Source organism: Rhinolophus sinicus, linkage group LG06, assembly GCF_036562045.2.
Source record: "Rhinolophus sinicus isolate RSC01 linkage group LG06, ASM3656204v1, whole genome shotgun sequence".
Classification (NCBI taxonomy): Eukaryota; Metazoa; Chordata; class Mammalia; order Chiroptera; family Rhinolophidae; genus Rhinolophus; species Rhinolophus sinicus.
In genome coordinates this window covers 21,133,615-21,153,737 of record NC_133756.1, presented here as the reverse complement: position 1 = coordinate 21,153,737, position 20,123 = coordinate 21,133,615, and the positions used below count along the sequence as shown (strand labels likewise).

General features: G+C 37.6%; 1 pseudogene; it reads left to right on the top strand.

Moving 5' to 3' along the window:
• Positions 1–6,414: 6,414 nt before the first annotated feature.
• Positions 6,415–6,989, top strand: LOC109453212 (glutaredoxin-3; annotated as a pseudogene).
• Positions 6,990–20,123: the final 13,134 nt, after the last annotated feature.

Genomic DNA, 20,123 nt, shown 5'->3' with positions numbered 1-20,123 from the left:
GTGATGCCTGCTTTTTCTTGGAGAGGCTTGGCTAAGGAGGTTATTTTTCATAATTTGAGAAGTCAGGAACTCTGCCTACAACTCAGGGGTCCCCCTCACAGGGCAAATCAGACACTAAGACCTTTAAAGAATACACATAACCAAAAGAATTTGAACAGTTGTGTTTTCCCGGCCTTCTCACTTGTGACACCCTGCCATCTATACCTGTTCGTATTATACCTACGTCTAAGACAAAACTCCAGCTGCATTTTAAGAACAGGTACATTTCTGAGATTTTAAAATGTCCATCGATGGCCATAGAACTTGACCGGACCCAAATTGAAGGCACATCCTGCCTTCCGGCCTTAACAAACATCACAAAGGAAACTTGCTAACACCTCCAACCCTTTTCACATCAATTCTATTTGCCTGGAAAGCTCTCCCTTCCATTATCCTCATTTATGATGCTGCTCAGATCCACCTCTCCCAAGGCAAAGTCAGACATGCACTCCTTTCTGCTCCCATAATGCCCTCCATATTTCTCTATTACAGCGTTTGTCATCTGTCTAATGACTACTTAATTACTTATCTTTCTCTCTCACCTGGACTGTGAGCTATTTAAGGCTAAAGAATTAATTTTGCTGATTTATTTATCTTCAGTGCCAGGCGAGACACCAAACACATACATAAATGTTTGGTAAAATAACTTGCAGTCAGCACATAAATACCTGATAAAAATCTTCAATTAAGGAAATTCAGGTGAAAATGACAAAATGTTTAAAAAATAATTTAAAAGTTAAAAAAGTAACCAAAATAATGTATTCATATTGTTTATAAAGTCAAATAATTCTATAAGGCTTATGATGAAAAGCTGTAATCTCCAGCTTCACCTATCTTTAACCTCAAACCTCCCTCCCCAAACTCTCAGCTATTTCTTTTGGTATTTAGTTCCATTAAAAGGTAATATGTTTATATTGGTTCTTTTTGAGTTATCAATTTTAGACATTATCTTTTGAATTCCTACTGTGAAAAATGATGATTCAACCCTCTTCCATCACTCTAGGCCCCAATTTCCTCTCCCTAATTTAGTTAAAGTATAATATTTGACTAAATCAAAATTAACTCTTTGGCTTATTATAAGTATTGTTTACTGATAAGCTAAGCACTGTGCTATAATTATATTTCCTTTCTTGTACACACTTTTCATACTGGATAGCCTAGGCATGAAATTTGGCTATGTGATCTTGGGCAAGTATTTGATCTCATGCTTCAGTTTCCTCATTTGTAAAATGGTGATAATAATAGTACTTACCTCAAAGAATGTTGTGCGGATTAAATGAGTTTACAGACGCATGTGTAAACTGCTTAGAACAATGCCTGACTTCTACTACGATATATAATAATATGGTATTACTCTTATTCTTATTAGTTTCTATAGCTTCCCCCTGGAATCTCCCCTCAGCATACACTTCAGCTTTCTCAACTCTTCTAACTTTTCCCTTTTCTAAAAATATGTCCCCTAACAGCTCTCTTGCATTCTTTTTATTGTGAATTGACACCTTTAAAACAACCATTTGTTCTCATTTTATTGATGTTTTGGGAGAGGGGAAGAGATAAGCATATTCATAAATGATATCATATGTAAAACATATATGTTACATACATAATACATATTATATAAATGATATATTATAACATATTGCATAAATGTTATGTTAGAACTGGTCAAAGGGCCAAAATTTAAAGCATTGAGATTATAACATCAATGTTGATAAGATTGTGGTGAAATACGGAACTCATTCATTGTTATCAATATAAATTAATATAATTACTTTGGAATACAGAAATTTATATTAAGTCATAAAAATACTTTGACCTTCAACTGGTTATTTTAGGAAGTTATTTAGAGGGAAAAAAATCAATAAACAAAAAGTTATTCATTTTAATAAAAAATTAGAGGCAACAAAATTTCCAACAATCTCAAGGTGTTAAAATTCAGTAGATATATAGTGCATCCAGTTGCTAATATGACATAGTAATTATTTTCAAATATGAATTACGTTAAATTTTAAATATTACAATATAACTCTAAGTGCAAAGAAAAGGACGTAAACATGTGTTCATTGTGGGTAAGCAATGTAAACTTTATATGTTAAAAAGGGGACATGCAAAAATAAAACCAGGTGTTTTAGAGAGGTAGAAGTAGGGAGGTTTTGTGTTTCTTTAAAAAAATTCCTTTTATGTTGTCATAAAAATGTTTTTATAATTAAAAAAAAGAAAACCTCAAGCCTAAAGCTGACAAAAATCATAGTGATTGTGTCTACCAGTCCCCTTAGATGAAGATGAAAACTGAACCGTTCAACCAAACATCTGAAAGTTTCAGAACAGCTAGGTCTTTGATGTTGGGTAGACTAAACAACCAGATGTTTGACTGAAGTTTTCCGTTTTCATCTGAAAGGCTGACATCATGCAACTATAGTCTGAGTGCATTACTGATGTCAGTCACCATAAAGTTCAATGTTGTAAACAAGGCCCCACACAGCACTCCTGGCTTTCCTCATTTGGTACTCACAAATACCGTCTTTAGCTTGCTCTTTGCTTTAGGTGTTACATAACTCTTTGATTATTCTTCATTATCTGAAGAATAAACGCTAAACTCCTTAACCCTTCATAATGTGGCTCCAACTGATATTATCAGCCCCATCTCTCGTCGTTTCCCTCCTTTACAAAGTCTATACTCTCTAGATGCTAGAAATACAGTCCCTGACCCTCAAGATACTCATAGTTGTTGTTGTTGACTAGAGAATATTAATGTTATCATTCACTGAGTTAGTATGTGCCAGAGTACGAGGGTTTAGTATACACTATTGAATTTAATCTTACCATAACTTTCTGTGGCTTTAGTATTTCCATTTTGCTAACAGAGAAAGGGAAGCTAGAGAGGTTAAGTATCTTACCCAAAGTTATATAACCAGTAAGTTACAGAGCCAAGACTCAGTCTATTGGATTCTGAAGCCTGTGCTTTTAATCATAACACCATAGAGACATGTCTACTGATACATTTACTAAGGTATTATGGTTGCTATGTGGAAGTATGGAAAGAATGAGGACTATAAAATGACAGAAAATAAAGTATAAATAGGCAAAGGTATGGTCCAAGTACATTCTGGGCTCTAGCCCAGTACTAGGGACACAGAGAAATCAAATATCATTTCTGCACTGAAGGAGAAATCAGTCTGATAAGAGTGTCCGGCACCCAGAATTAGGTGGGAAGCACAGCTGTTCCAGAAATGGAGCCCACAGGAGCAATGGTGTGATATGTGCCCAGGGCTTGACTGGGGTACCGGATCTCAGGGTAAAAGCTCCAGTTAACAAGGAGAAAGGGAAGAGAGCGATCCCAGATACTGAGTGACTGAGGAAGAGTGCCCAGGGAGATCTCTGTTTCCCCACAGGAATATTTGCGAGATGGGTAAAGAGGAGAAACTGTTACTCAGCAGATTCACGAAAGCACTGAAACACATGACAGGCACAACTATTGAAAACAACAATAAAGATTCATTTATTTTACTACTTCCTATTCTGTACCTCTGTTGGGCACCAGGGATCCAGATTAGAGTCAGACACAGTTCCTCCCTGTAGCGGTCATTGTGCTTGGCTCATTCTTTCCACAAATAAGTATGGAGAACCTGCTATGTAAGGCATTGCTCTAGGCATTGGGGCTACAACAGCAAACAAAACAGACATGACTTCATGGAGCTTTCATTCTATTAGGGGCAGACAGAGAAATGAATATGTAGAATGTATAGTATTTCAGATGGTTCTAACTAACAGCCAGGATGAAAAATAAAGCGGGGAAGAGGGACAGGAAGTATCAGTGAGATACAAAGGTCAGGAAAGGCCCCTCTAGGAAGGTGATATTTGAGCAAAGACCTTGCATATTCACAAAAATGGGAGCATTCCAGGTAGAGGGAAGAACAAGTGCAAAAGCCCCGAGGCTGGAGTGTGCTTGGTGTGATCCAGGAACAGCACAAAAGCCAGTGTAATGGGCAGAGTGAGCATTATAAGAATTTTGACTTTTATTCTAAGAAAGATGGATAGCTATCAGAGGGTTTTGAAACAATTAGTGATATGATCCACTTTATGAAGTCACATTTTCATTCTGGTAGCTGTATGGATAATAGAGTGAAGGGGGATAAGGGAGGGAGCAGGGAGACCAGTGAGGAGGCTGTTGCAGTAATCCAAGGGAGAGAATATGATGGCTGGCTCAGGATGACAGAAGTAGAGGTAGTAAGTGGTCTTATTCTGGAAACAAGGTCTTTTAAAGGTAGAACTTGATAAGTTTGCTGATGGATCAAATAGGGGTATGAAAGAGTAGAGTCAAGGGTGACACCAAAGTTTTACCTTAAGGAATGGAAGAATGGAATTGTAATTTACTTTGACGAGTAAGACTGAGGAAGAAGCAAGTTTGAAAGGAAAGATCTAGAGCTCAGTTTGAATATATTAAGCTTTATACTATGCATATTAAGTATTTAGGTAGAGATGATGAATAGGCAATTGGATATATGGGTCTGGAGTTCAGGGAAGAGGGCCAAGCTAAAGATAAATAATTGGGAGTCATCAGTATATCGATAATATTTGAAGCCACATGCGGCCACCAAGGAAGTGAGTATATAGAAGAAAAAAAATCCAAGGACTAAGCTCTGGGCACGCCAATATTTGGAGGTCAGGACATGGAAACCAGAAAAGGAGACTGAGGAGGACTTATTAAAATTATAAAGAAAACCAGTAGAGGGTAGATTCTAGAAATAAAACAAAGAAAATGTTTCTAGGAAAAGGTAGTAACTCAGTCATGTGCTCCTGAGAATTGACTGTCAGACTTAACAATATGGAAGTTATCGGTGACCTTGACAAGAGAAATTCTGACAGAATGTTGGGGGCATAGCCAGACTGGAAAAGTTTGAGATTTAGAGGAAAGGAAGTGGACACAGTGAGATAAGACTTTTGAGGACTTTTGTAGTAAAGAGAAATAGGGTTGAAGTTGGAAGGGTATGTGGAGTCAGGGGAGGATGACTTTTAAGACGGAAGAAATACAGGCATTTGTGTGTGTGTGTGTGTGTGTGTGTGTGTGTGTGTGTGTGTGTGTGTGCGCGCGCGCTTATAGTAATGATCTAGTTTAGAGTTTTTCAACTATTAACATTTTGGGCACAAGAATTTTTTGTTGTGGAGGGCTGTCCTTTGCACTGTACCGGTAAGATGTTTAGAAACACCCCTGGCATTCTGTCCACTAGATGGCAGTAGAATTCCCCCATCCCCCCAGTTGTGCACAGGGTTTAGCACAGAATTTCTAGATGTTGCCAATTGTCCCCTGCTGTGTGTGTGCCGGGGCAGGAGTGGGCAAGATCACTACTAGTTGAAAATCACTGATTTAGTCGAAAAAAAACTATTGGTGAGGCAGGATAAAGAATGGGAGAAGTGCAGGGCAATATCCTTGAGATGGTAAGAAGGGATGGGATCTGGTGCATAAAAAGAGGGATGGGTCTGCGTTTCACAGACTGTGAATCTACATTAACAGAGAAAGCAGAGGGTATGGCACAGATGCACCTGGATGGCTAGATGTGGTAGGATCCTAAGGAAGATCTCTTCTAGTTGCCTTTGTTTTCTCAGTAAAATAAGAAGCAGAGTAAGCAGCTAAAAGCAAGCACACAAAAGGAGGTGTTGGAGGTTTTAGGAGACTGGAAATCTGATGGGAGGTCCTCTGGGATAACGAATGACACAATGGAGTGGTGTGTTGTCATTGCTGAACAGCTGTACCTTTCAGCAGTAAAGACCCATTAAGAGTAGAGTCAAACTCACAGTGGCTGAGTCGGCGGGGCTGAGGTGGGCTCAGCTCAGCAGTTTGAGGAGCTTCGGCGCCTCAGAGCCAAGAGCACTCTGAGTTAGCCCTTCGCATTTCCTGTGTGGAGCAGAGTGCCTGCATGGAGTTCACAGGCAAGAAATGCTTACTGACCTAAATGCAGTGGCATTTTGCTGACGCATTTGAATCAGAGACAGGTACTCTTCTGATTGGGTGAGCAGCTGAAGTAGTGTGCAGGTCCCTCCTTGTCCATTTTTGGCACCTTGCGCCCCACAGTGTGCTCAGATGAACGAGGTGATGGCAGAGTTAGCCAAAGAACACGCCCAAGTTTCATCTGTGAAGTTGGAAGCTGAAGCAATTCCTGAAATATCTGAAAAATATGAAGTTAGTTCTGTTCTAGTCACTTTTCTGTTTCTCAAGAATTCTCAGAAAATTGACAGATTAGATGGTGCATGTGCCCCAGAAGTGACCAAAACAGTTCAGCGACATGGTCTGTGGGCTCCTTCCCAACCAGTGGGAATGAGCATCCTAAAGGAGACCTCAATCTTCCTGGGAAGAAGTTAACTCACGCTGCCCCCTGCATGCTGTTTGTGAAAGGGACTCCGCAGGAGCCACCTGTGGTTTCCGTAAGCAGGTATTAGAAAATTCTTAACAAACACAACATTCAGCTTAGCAGTTTTGGTATCTTCTCAGATGAAGTTCATCACAACCTGAGAACCTATTGCAATTGGCCCACCTATCCCAGGCTCTATGTTTCTGGAGATCTCACAGGAGGACTTGATATAACTCAGGGGCTAGAAGCATCTGAAGAACTGGATACAGTTTGCTCCAGAGCTCCTGAATTAGAGGAAAGGCACAAAGTACTGACAAATAAAGCTTCTGTGATGCTCTCTATGAAAGGAAACAAACAGGAAGCTAAATGTGGATTCAGCACACAAATTTTGAAAACACTAAATAGTTCTGGTGTTGAGTATGACACATTTGATATTATTGGAGGATGAAGAAATTTAGCAAGAATTTAAAACTTACTTCAATGGCCAACATACGAGTATATCCTCAGCTGTAGGTGAAAGGGGAACTTGTTGGAGGACTGGATATTGCTTAGGAACTGATAGAAAATGGTGAATTGCTGCATATACCAAAAGGAGAAAATTAATAAATGTTAAACTTGGTGCCTAACTATTGTAAGAAATATTTATTTTTTTTTGTAAGAAATATTTAATGACAGTGGAGTAGATCATGGGTCAGTTGTCAGAAATGGACTAGGAGAAGAAAAATGTTTCTTCCCCAGTTTTGCTTTGTGTATTCCACAAGGTTGTGCTAAATACTATATGTATGTTACGTTTTTCCCCCCACCAAAAATAGAATGCAATAAACATCTTTAAATTCAATTAAAAATAATTGTGTAAAAAAAAAAAGAGTAGAGTCAGACTAATTAACACTGTTGTTGTGTTTCTCTCCAGTCACACTCAGGGGTCTTGGTGCACAGGACAACCTGAGAGTTAGATATGAGCAGGGTTGTAGTCTTACTCAAAGAGTATCATGAAATGAAGGGGGCAAGGAAGTTGATAGTATACAAGTGAGTGATTATAATGATTGACCATGAAATTTAAGCTGGGTAGGGAGGGAAGTGAGGACATGAAGGGAGTGAGGAACAGTGAAAAGGTGGTAGGATCATCAGTGAAATAGAAGTCCCTGTAGGATTGAAAGATGGAGTGTTACAGAAAGTGAGCTGGAAATATAGGAGGTCAGAAAGTGAGATGCTTGAAATTGAAATTATGGAGGGGTACATTCATTGGTAAGGATAGGGTCTAGGGTATGACCATGGTGGTGGGTTTCAGGGTGGGGTGGGAAATAGAGTCACAAAGGCATATGCACATCAGACTATCAGAGTCCAGGGGGTGAGGAGTGACAGAAAGACCTTATTGTAGTAACACACACAGTTACAATTTCCACCCTACCTTGGGTGATTAGCCTGAACTCTTTGTGGTAATATTATTCTCTTTACCGGTGATCAATGTAGGAGTTGCCAAGAAGATGAGGGAAAGTCTGCGGGGAGCATCCATCTGGGAAATGTTTCCTTATTCTAAAAAAGAGAAAATTTCTCTTCTTCTTCTGGATTATGTGATGCTTGAAATAAGTCATCCTATTAACAGCCTGAGGATGAAGTTAACACTGAAGATGGTACAGAGAAGGAAAGAACATGGGTTCTTTTTTTAATTTTTATTTATTTTATTTTATTTTTTTGCTGAAATGTTCTTTTTAGTTTCAGGTGTACAAAACAACATAGTGATTAGACATTTATATACCTCACAAAGTAATAGCCCCAATAAGTCTATTACCCATCTGACACTGTACATAATTATTAGAATATTATTGATTATATTCCTTATGCTGTACTTTGTATCTCATGACTATTTTTTTTTAATTCGTTGACATTCAATATTATTTTACATCAGTTTCAACATGCCTATCAATAGACGATTAGATAAAGAAATTGTGGTACATATATACAATGGAATATTACTATGCCACAAAAAGAAAGAAACCTTATCATTTGCAACAACATGGGTGGACCTAGAGGGTATTATGCGAAGTGAAATAAGTCAGACTGAGAAAGAGAAATACTGTATGATCTCTCTTATATGTGGAATCTAAAGAACAAAATAAACCAAAGAACATGGGTTTTTTTGTTTTTTGGGTTTTTTTGGTTAAACACTAATTGACATTTTTCATAAGTAATCATTAGTTAGAAGTAATGCTAGCTCATTTGATCAGTAAACCTGTATGAGTTTAGAAAAACAGAACATGGGTTTTTGATGACACCATTAAAACCCTGCTCATCCCAGTCCTGGAGCAGGCCTTACCCATAGCTTTCTTATTTTAAGAAAGAATAAATTCTCTTATTGTTTTAGTCAGTTTGCCTTAGGTTTCTGTTATTCACAGCCAAAAGCTAACACTATTTTTGAGGAATTCCTGCCAGTGGGAAAGCCAGACGTAGAAACCACATCTCAGTACGTCAAGTGCTGCCTTGGAGGAAAACCAGGGGAACTGTGAGCACCTTGTGTAGATGTCTAACTAGAATGAAAGTCAGGGAAGTCTTCCCAGGGAAGAGTTAAAGGGGGTTCTTGGAGAAAGAGAGCTGAATACATGATGGGGCAATGGTGAAAGTAGCTCAGAACTGTCAGTAGACTTTACTACCAGCAGAAATTCTAGCTAGATGACCGCACCAAGAACACCAGTAATAGTTGATATATGTTTGCCAGTCAAAAAAGTTATATATGTTAGAGGTTCATTAGTTGCCTACGCAGCATTTACCTTCCTTTTTCCCTCTTCCTAACCATACTCATATTTTCCTCTGGGAGCTAGTCCTCCGTCCCTGTGTGTTGATGCCAACCCCAGCTCTAGAGGTAGACTCGGACTGGCAGAAGCAAGAAGAGTAATCTTATCCCCCTTGATCACAATGATTTGCTCTGGTACATGAGATATAAATTAGTAATATCTGGCAGTCATCGGACTACAGAAAACATTTCTGGGGTAGTTTAGTCAAGTTTGGGACTTTCATTCACTGGTTTTGAGAAACAATGTTCTCTTATGGTGCATGTAAACAAGAAAGCATATAATCTCCTTTCTGCTAGCTGCTAATCTCTGTCCACAGGGGAAACCATTTCATGGATTCAGTATAGGAACCACAAACATAGGAGGTCAGAGATGAGACAACTGAAGAGCAGTTGAGGAGAAACCCTGACTGAATTGCCCTGAAGTCTGCCCTGTTGCTTGACCTTCAGTTACATTTGCCAATAAATCTTTTCATTAGTTAAGCCAATCTGAATTGACTTTTCTATTAGTTGAAACTGGATTCCAATTTGAAGCATATACACAGTATCAATATATTCATTAATAACCTACATTATATTTTTATATATTTTATCTGGCACATGAGTAATTCATACAGAATGTCCAGTTCCACACCAGATATCTGTCAACCCTAATGGCTTGGGATGGGCTACATGGATATGACTGAAGAAGTGGACAGAGGACAGTATTTTATCCTAAAGATAATGGAAAGCCAAAGAAAGGGTTTAGGCAGGTTAAACAAACAAAAGAATAATTTCCATGGTTTTGAGAATAAGCCTTTTCAAAAGGGAAATTATTTTTCCTTGCCTTTTTCTGTCAGTAAAATTTATATTGATTTCAAAATTGACTCACTCATTCAGTAGCTATTTATTAAGAATTTATTATGTACAATGGAATACTATTCTGCCATAAGAAAAGATGAAATGGTGCCATTTGTGACAACATGGATGGATCTTGAGAGTGTTATTCTAAGCGAAATATGTCAGACAGAAAAAGTTGAGAGCCATATGATTTCACTGATATGTGGGATATAAAACTGAAAGCAACAAAGGAACAAGACAAACAAATAAAGCAACAAAAACTCATAGACACAGACAATAGTTTAGTGGTTACCAGAAGGTAAAGGGGGGGGGAGGAGGATGGTAGATGAGGGTAAATAGAATCAATTATATGATGATGGAAGGAGAACTGACTCTGGGTGGTGAACACACAATGTGATATATAGATGATATATTACAGAACTGTACAGTTGAAACCTATGTAACTTTACTAACCATTGTCACCCCAATAAACTTTAATAAAAATAAAAAAAAGAATTTACTGTGTGCCAGTCATAGTTGTAGGAGCTTAGGATATAGCAGAGAACAAAAATTCCTGCCATCATGGAACTTATGTCCTATTCGGGCCAAATGGTATTCTCTCCAAGATGTCTGCCTGAATTCTCTCGATCATATTTAATATTTCCCTCTGCTTGTATGGCCATTGCACCACTGTAATTCCACTTATGTTTTGCTTCAAGTTAGAGGTATTGCTTCAGATGTCAAATATCTCCCTTACTAGACCAAAGAGCTCTCTCCCAAGCACAGGGATGGTTTAGAGGAAGTGCCACTGAGTATTTGTGAAATGAGCAAATAAATGACTCTGTCTGCAGTCCTAAAGGGGCAATGACATGGTGGAGGTCTCACTGCAGCCTCTGCTAGGAATTCACTTGGAGCAATTGGAACCAACATGTCATGGACTTAGGCCATCTGGAAGTTGTAGAGAAAGGTCACTCATCAGGAGTATTACTGATAAGTGATAATAATAAAGTTCATTTATATGACTATGGGCATAATAGGAAATAAAAGTCTGGATAATGCATATTATTATGAAATTCAAATAGCTGTCCAGTTTAATGAATGTAAATATTTTCATACTACTTGCAGTCACTGTGAAAATGGTTTTCACGGTGACTACAAGTATGAAAATATTTCTTTGGTTCTAAATTTAAATGACCCAATAACTGGGTCAGATATACATTTTAATATTTTATAAATCACTGTAATTTAGGGGCAAAGACCTCTGGTTTTCCTGGAAACAAAATACAAAAAAGAATGACTGTAAAGATCCACAGCAATTGTTTCTGCTGGATATAAATAGTTGCTGTTTTAGTGCCACACAGTCAACAGAGGGAGCCCCTGTTACAAAACTTCATAACATAATTTCCTTACAGAATTTTTTTTACCTTGGTAGAAAGCTGGTAGAAGACATAGAAAGAAATACAAGAGTTAAAGTATTAGACAAATTTGGTTTTAAACTGTATTGGGAATCTAGAATCCCTCTTATGAAACTGGGCTTAGGGATGATGGTAAGTTAAAGGGATGTTAAGCATATGTGTAGTGGATTTTTAAAAAAAAGCATTTTACATACTGCCAGAGAGATCCTTTATCTTTAAAGGACACAATTATATTACTCTTCTGCTTAAAACCCCCCAATAACATTTTCATCACTTGTATGACAGTTGTGAACATTAAAGAGATAATAAGTCGCATAGTGCCTGGCACAATAAATTCTCATTATTATTTTCCACTACTGTGTCTTTTATTGTAGTGACCTTTCAGACTAGAATGCTTTCTAAAGTGCCCCATTCCTACTGTGGCTTTCATCTGATTAACTTCCTTCTTGTCCTGTAGGTTTCAGGATCTCAGAAGTCTTGCCTCATTCACAGTCTGGGAGCTCTCCTGGTACTTATCACATCATATTGTAATAATCCGTTCACAAATGTGTGTCTCCCACATGAGAGCAGAAGACAGAGCTCATAAATTTTTCTGCTTCTAATGCCTAGCAATAGGGTGGCCAACTATCCAGGTTTGCCTGGAACTGTTCTAGTTTTAACACTGAAAGTCCCACGTCTTTGGAACCCCACAGTTCCAGGCAAACTAGACAATTGGTCACCCTGTCACAGGTCCTGATACATCATAATAGTTCAATCAGTAAATTTGTTTATCTAAACAAATTAGCTTTGGTGAGCCTCTTTCTCTTCCTGTGCTTAAATTTTCCCAACTATAACTAAAAAGTTTAAACAAAATAATAGCTAAGTCCCCTTTTAACTCTGCCATTTTAGAACTGGAAGTCACATTTATGGCTTGCCTCCATTGATCATTTTACCTTATCTATACTGAGGAAATCTTAACTAGGTACCACTCTAATCGTTTTAAAAAACACTGCTGAAAACACTCATGATAAATTAGATGAAAAGAATAAGATACAAATCTTGTATATAGGGGATAATTCCAATTTTGTAAAATGTGCATTTTTTATGTTTTATGGAAGGAAAGGGAATAGAATTATGAATATATTTTATATGAAAGATAAATTTTCCCACTTTCTGAGTTTTCAAAAATCTCTACAATTATCCTATGATTTTATAGTCAGCAAATAATACATACAAAATACCAAAAGTTAGGTAACTGATTACATGTTTCCTTTAATACAATGCTTCTCAAACATTATTGTATGTCTAGGATGGGCCTGTGATTCTGCCTTTCTAAGAAACTTGCAGATGATGCCAGTGTTCTGGTCCGTGGACCATACTTTGAGTAGTAGGCATTGCTGTATATGAATTCTAATCCACATGTGACTATTAATTACAAAGCTTTTAACCATCTTGTGCCTTTGCTAGTACTTTCCAAAATGACACATTGGCGTAGATGTAGGAGGCTTTTTACAGTTCAACTTTCTGAGAGCTGAGCAGATCAATATCTTAGGAAGCTTGGTAAATGCCTTGAGGTATAGTGGTTGGGAATTCCTGCCTTAAAGTTAGTTGTCTTTTGCAAATAAGAACGCAAATGCAACAAAAGGTATCGGACCAACCAAAATACCAGAGCATTGTTGTCGCTACATTACTCAAAATAGACTAACTGCCCCCTCCTCTATGCCCCTCACAGAGCTCCTAGAGGAGTGTGTTCCATAAACATTGTTTGAATGAAGGGATGAGTTTAATTATATAATAATAGCGAACATTTGGATAACTTCTGTAGGCTTAAAGCACTGGTTCTCAAGTTTCAGTGTGTGTGTTACTTATCTGGGGAAATAGCTGAAATGTAGAGCCCTAGACTCTACCTTCAGAAATTCTGATTCTGGACAATGGAGTTAAGAATCTGTATTTCTAACAGGTATCCAGATAATTCTAACGTGTCTCTAGACCATATGTTGAACAACACTGGTTTTAAACACACACACACACACACACACATTCCCAAATACCACAACATATAGTAAGAAACACATTTTACAGCATGATCCAGTTCACACATATTTATATACATATAGTATATCTGAACTAGAACTTGCACAAAACAATTGTAATCCTTACTATGTGTCATACAGTCTGATAGTTTCTATTTTATTCATTTCATTACAAAAACATTTCCCACGACTAACCACATTGATTTCACATGATTTATCTTATTTAATTCTCACATCAATGCTGCAAGGTAACTACTTTTAATTGAATCTTTCTTATTTGGAAACTTAACTTTGGGGAGGATTAATGTGCCCAATGATTCTGTCAAGTAAGTGGCAGAGGTGGAATTCAAATTCAGAATGCCTGGCCTTAAATGGCACTGACCTGCCCTCACCCTGACACAGATATCTGAAAATGCCCAGCAACGTCCAATTCTGAAATACATTCAGACAAACTCTGGTTTCCCTAGTTGAATCCTGTCATTTTTCAACACCAATTTGAAATTTTTAAGAGAAAAATAATTTGACTCAAGTTGGACCAGGTGTGAGCACTGATCCATTCTACTATCAGTGCTGAGGATGAGTCACCCAGTACAGTCATGACTGAGGATGAGTCACCCAGTATAGTCATGACCATGTAACCCCTACATCAAGGGCTGAACCTCAGGGGTAATTTTAAAGATGGGGCAAAGGGCTCTGCAGTCACATGGAAACACATTTACTATATCTGCATTTCTCCTCATTTGAGAAGAGGAATTTTCTGTCTCCCTCTCCAGGTTAAGTCCTCACTGCAGCATCATATCAGGAGAAACTAGAACAGTATAATCCATATCTCCTCCATCTCCCAACCCCTTGCCAAACTCTTGTGCTCACCTCCCCAAATACAGAGCAGGGATAGTTCGGAAAGTTCTCACTTGAGGTAGAGGAGAATGCCAAAATGAAAAGGGCATCTCCTTCAGTCTTTGTTACTGGGGACAGCGATCACCTTTCTGAGTCAATAAGGATCTTAGGAGATTCAACAGTAGCTCATTTGTCTACGTGTTTGAGGTCATCACTGTTGTCCCCTTCTTCCCTGGGTCGCAGCAGGAGTTTGTTGCCTAAGTTTCTGAAAACTTGACATTGTTTATTACATAATTCAAACCTTCCATCCAAGACACCACTTTAACCTTTTGAAAAATGAAAAATTACAAAATTCCTCTCAGAAGTTGTTGAATAAAGAAGAAAAAGCATTATTAGCCTTCTTAAAAAATGTTCAAAATAGAAAATTAACATGGCAGTTCTTGTTCCTTTCTTCTATTAATGTAGACACACACCTCTTATGAAGACTAGCTATGGAAGTTTCAACTATGCCAAGAAACATAAGACTAAATAATTCAAAGGGTTATTTATAAATGTATATGGAATTTTTAAATGCCTAAATCCTTTTTAGACAAATCAAAGAGTGCTGTCATCTAAATCCTTTGTTTTTTTTTCCCCACCCATGAGGAAGATTGACGGTTTCTTTGATTAAAAGGACAGTACGAAGTACTTTTTAAGATCAAAATTTGGGGAGCCCAGAGAAAAGGGCAGTCAGTTCTAACTGTGGGTTGGGATGGGGTTGAAGCTTAATAAGAAAGGCATCCTAGAGATGTTTAGAAATTGGCTGTATCTTGAAAGATGAATCAGACTTGGGCAGGCAGGCACATGGCAAGGTCAGGAGCAGCACACTGGGAACCATGGAAGTGATGCGGGACCAGGAGTCAGAATCCTCAGTTCTGTCCTTAACTTGCTGTGGAATACTGGGAAAGTTACTGCCCTGCATTGGGCCTCAGTTTCTCAGAAATTAAAGGGAGGTATTTGACTTGATGTTATCTGATGGTTTTGCTTTTGATGCCAAGCTCCTATAGCCTTGTATTCCCCTATGTTGTTTAATTGATTTAACAAATATTTGTTGGCAGTGGGGATACAAGGAGGTACAAAAGACAGGTTTTTTTGGTTGTTTGTTTTTTACAGCTAGGGTGAGTGTTATCAAGGTCAAGTACAGGCTACTCTGAACAACAAGGAGACCTGCCTGACTGAGAATGACATATACTCCTTCTGGCATGTGAACTGAGATCTGAAGGATAAGGAGGGTATATCTCATCCTAGGCAGAAGGAATAGCAAGAGGACTGAGGACTGAGGCTCAGCTGAGGGGCTGAAAGGAGCCCAGAGCTCAGCAGTGGAAGTGGAAATGGGGCTGTGATGGGAATGGTAGCAGGGACCAGGTCACCAAGAGGTTTGCAAGTCATAGAAAGGACTTTGATCTCTATCTTAAGAGAAATGGGATGAGTGAACAAGATGTATAGCCATTAAATGAAATATTATTCAGCCATAAAAAGGAATAAATTACTGACACACGCTACAGTATGGATGAATCTTAAAACATTATAAACCTTGAAAACAGTATTCTAAGTGAAAGACCACAAATTGTATAATTTCATTTATACTAAATGTCTGCATAGGCAAATCCATAGAGGCAGAGATTAATGGTTGTCGGGGAAAGGGGGAGGGAATAATTGGGAGTGGCTGCTAACAGTTGTCAAATAAAATTGGAGCTAGATAGCAGTGAAAGTGGTAAAAACAGATTTTATTTAGGAAGTATAGGAGAAAAGAGACCTCAGTATAGGAATAGGCCCAATTCCAAATACAGCTTACTCGTAAACAAGTACAGATGTATAGTCGCAGAGGAGTATGGGGGGGTCAGTAGATAGTAAATTACTAAGAGGAAACATCAAGGAGGGGGGGATTCTGGCTAAACTGACCTGACAAGATTCTTGCGGAAGGGCCTGGGTGATCAGATATCACCTGGGGGATAGTGAGGATGAGGAATGTGATCAGATACCAAGAGTGGTCAGATTATCAAGGGAGGGGTTCTCTCTAAACTGATTGAACAGGATTCTTCCTAAAACTGATCCCCACAAGGACACAGACACTGCAACCCATGGTTGAAGCCTAGTTGAGAAGAAGGTTTAGAGGACCCTGACTAAAATTTGGTCAAGGGGAGAGTCTTTGTCACAGGTACAAGGCTTGTGTCAGGGGATGAAAATGTTCTGGAGTTAGATTGTGATGATAGTTGCACAACCTTGTGAATATACTAAAACCCACTAAATTGTACACTTTACAGGGGTTAATTTTATGGTATGTGAATTATCTCAGTCTTTAAAAGGAAGACAAGATTGTGGTGATGACTGCACCCTCTGTGACTATGCTAAAAACCATTGAATTATACACTTTAAATGGGTGAATTGTGTGATATGTAACTTATATCTCAATAAAGCAGTTTTAAAGTTAGCATCATACAGTTTCGAAATACAATGGAAATTCAGGGCCAATTTCTCCTATAAAACTTACATGTAAAGGGCAATCTGGGATTTGATGAAATCCTCTTACATTTGAAGTAGGGTTAGAAACAAGGCCCAAAACAGGAGAAACAAACAAACAAGCAAACAAACAAACTCTAGCCTTTTGCATTGGTGTCAATCAAGGAGAACTGCCTGGCACAGTGTTTGCAGTTAAAGGTCATATAGGGAGGTGTTAATGAGTATTCTTTCACTCTAGGAAGCATCTCATCCCAGCACAATCCAGCCTGAGCCTCAGCCCTCTATGGTGACAGGAGGCTTTTCTTAATAGCCTCCTGGCTAGTCATATACTACCAAGGACCAACCTTTCAGCATCTAAGAAAGAATACAGCTTATTTTTAATTCTACTGCAAGTGTCACTATTTGATTCTATTCATATGAAAATTCTTGTTGTTTCAAAGTCTCCTGTTTGCTTAATTTAGTAAGATAAAATGTTCCTCTCATTCTGTTTTTACTCGTCTAGCTTTTGTAGATAAGCCTGTAAGAATAACACCAGCAAAGAGAGGAGCATGTTGGTAAAATCTTAATAAAGAAAATAGTGCTGCCAAGATAGGAACAAAGACTCTTTTGTGTTTTTAAATAGAAGAGCAAAAAAACAAAAATCTAAAACTTAATAATTATTATCCCTCTGAACTTAGGAACCCTGAAAATGAAATATAGTTCTAAAAATTCAGGAGTTACAAAAATAATCAGCCTTAACACTCAAAATGCATCTTCAGCAGATTCAAAGAAAGGCATAAAATATTTTAATTTTTGATATACCTATCTGAGGAGGCATAAACTAGCTGGCAAATTTAGATCACCTCAAGAATATTAGTTTCCTGAAATTTACTTTGTAACTTTGTTTTGTTAAAGCACGCAATATCATTTACAGCATAAATAAGCTTATCTTAGGGAAAGTGACAGGGAAATGGTGTTTTACCTTTAAAATTAAAACTGTCCATATCTTAAATTTTTTAAAAAATTTAATTTTGACCTTGGGTACAGAAAAAAACATTTCAATAGTGTTCTATTATTTTCTTTCCAAAACATCTTTCTCTGTTTAAAAATAGCGGATGGCACCTATTGCCTATAGAATCAAGTCCAAATCTTAGCTTGGTGTTCAATGCCCTCCACAATCCAGCTGCAAACTACTTTGCTAGTCTGGACTCCCATCATTCTGTCCCTTACCCGACTCCTGCTCCTGAGACATAAGACTAAGCCCCGAGCTCCTCTTGCCTGGTAATGCTGACCCCTCTGCCTATGTTGCTCTTCTTCTGGTCATAGATCAAGATTCAGCTCAGATTGCTTCTATTACACTATAGCCAGTTTTCAAATGATTTTCCTGCAGTCCATCTTGCATATCATTTCTAAGCCAATCTTATTAAAACAACAGTTTTGTCCTTTTATTGATACAACTAATGACTGGGGTTTCCAGTTCAAGATGGTAAACTAAACAATTATGTTACAGATGTGGGAAACACAGCATCCCTAAATGCTTCAACATGAGTCTCTTAAGAATAAAGACATTCTCTTACATTATCACAATAAAGTTACCACATGTATGAAATTTAGCATTGATGCAGTATTATTATCTAATGCAGCATTATTATCTAGTGTTCATATTCAAATTGCCCTCATAATATTCTTTATAGCTGTGCATGTATGTGTGACAGAGAGAATATCCAAGATCTAGTCAAGTAACACATATTTCATTTAGTTGACATGTTCCTTTAATCTTATTTAATAATGAACAATTCCTTAGCCTTTCACAACACTGGCATTTTTTGAGAATCCAGGCCAGCTGTTTTGCAGAATATCCCTTAATTTGGATTTATTTGATTGTTTTCTCATTAAACCTGATTAAATTTAGGTTAATTTGGGAGAGTGGCAGGAATACTGCATAGGAGTTGAGTCTTTCTCATTGCACGTATCAGGAGGCAAATAATGTCAATTGGTCCCATTTTTGGTGATATAAATTTGTTCACCTGGTTCATTTATATTTTTTTCATTATAAAGTACTGTCTTTCCTTTTATACATAATCTGTGGGTGATTCTTTGAGATGGCAAATATCATGTTCTCAACAATCCTTAAACTTAACATTTTAGTATACATCGACTTCTTTATAAATCAGGTATTGCTAAGAAAGTTGCAAAATTGTGATTTCCTAATTCCATCATTCTTTCTACACTTATTAGTCAGCTTTCTATCCTTATTTCCTTTACATTTTTAAATGAGTTATCCATCAATGTGTTATAACCTATTACTGATTTTGATCTCAAATTTTTCTTAATTTGACCAGTAGAAGCCCTTTCAAGCTAGCTCAGGTGTCCTTTTGGCATGGTCCCATCAATTTATGAGCATTTGCTTATTTTAGGCACAAGGAAATGTTCTAGGTTCACTTGCCTCAGTGCTAGAATTAGATATTTCTTCAAGGAATGTTTCCTTTGAGTGGGGAATAGCTTTTAGAAATCGAGATCCAGGCATTAACTGTATGAATAGTATGAATATATCTAATATAGGTATTAGCGTAAATAAGTGAATATATACACATACATATACATACTGATACCTCTAATTCCAACCCAATACCACACAACAGGGTTTTTTTCTTTTTTCCTGGTGTCCTTTGCTGCATGAAGGTCAGCTAAGGCCCCTCTAAGGAAGTGATATTTGGAATGAAATCAGAATAGTATTTAGGGGCCAGCCATGCAAAATTCTAGAAGCAGATCATTACAAGCAGAGGGAACAACAAGTACAAAGGCCTAAGGCAGAGAAAAGCGTGGTATGATTGAGAAACAGAACAGCCAGGGTGGCTGGAATGTATTGAGCTACAGGGAAGTGGATTGAAATTAAGTCAATCAGACAGGAAGGAGTTGCCTCATGTAAAGCTGTAAGGAGTTTGGAATTTATTTTAGCACAATGGAGGTTTTTGAGAAGGGGATTGTGGCAATCCGACTAATATTTCAAAATATTCCTCTGGACATTGTATAGCGAATGAATTGTTCAAGGCAAAAATAAAAAGCAGGGAGAGAGTTATAAGAATTGCAGTAATGTAGGCAAGATAAAATGATGACTTAGAGTAGCAACAATTGAATAGAAGAGAATAAATTTGAGATATATTTTGGGTGTAGAGTTAATTGGACAAATTCTGAATTTTCAAATGGTTATTATGTATCTACTATGTACTATGCATTGTGCTAAATCCTGGGATAGAAACATCAAAGAGTCAAGCCCTACTTTTAAGGACTTCATAATCTAGCAAGGGATAGACATGCAAATAATTTTAATACAGTGTAGTGAACACATAATAATAGAGTTAACAATAACAACAATTGAATTCAGTACTAG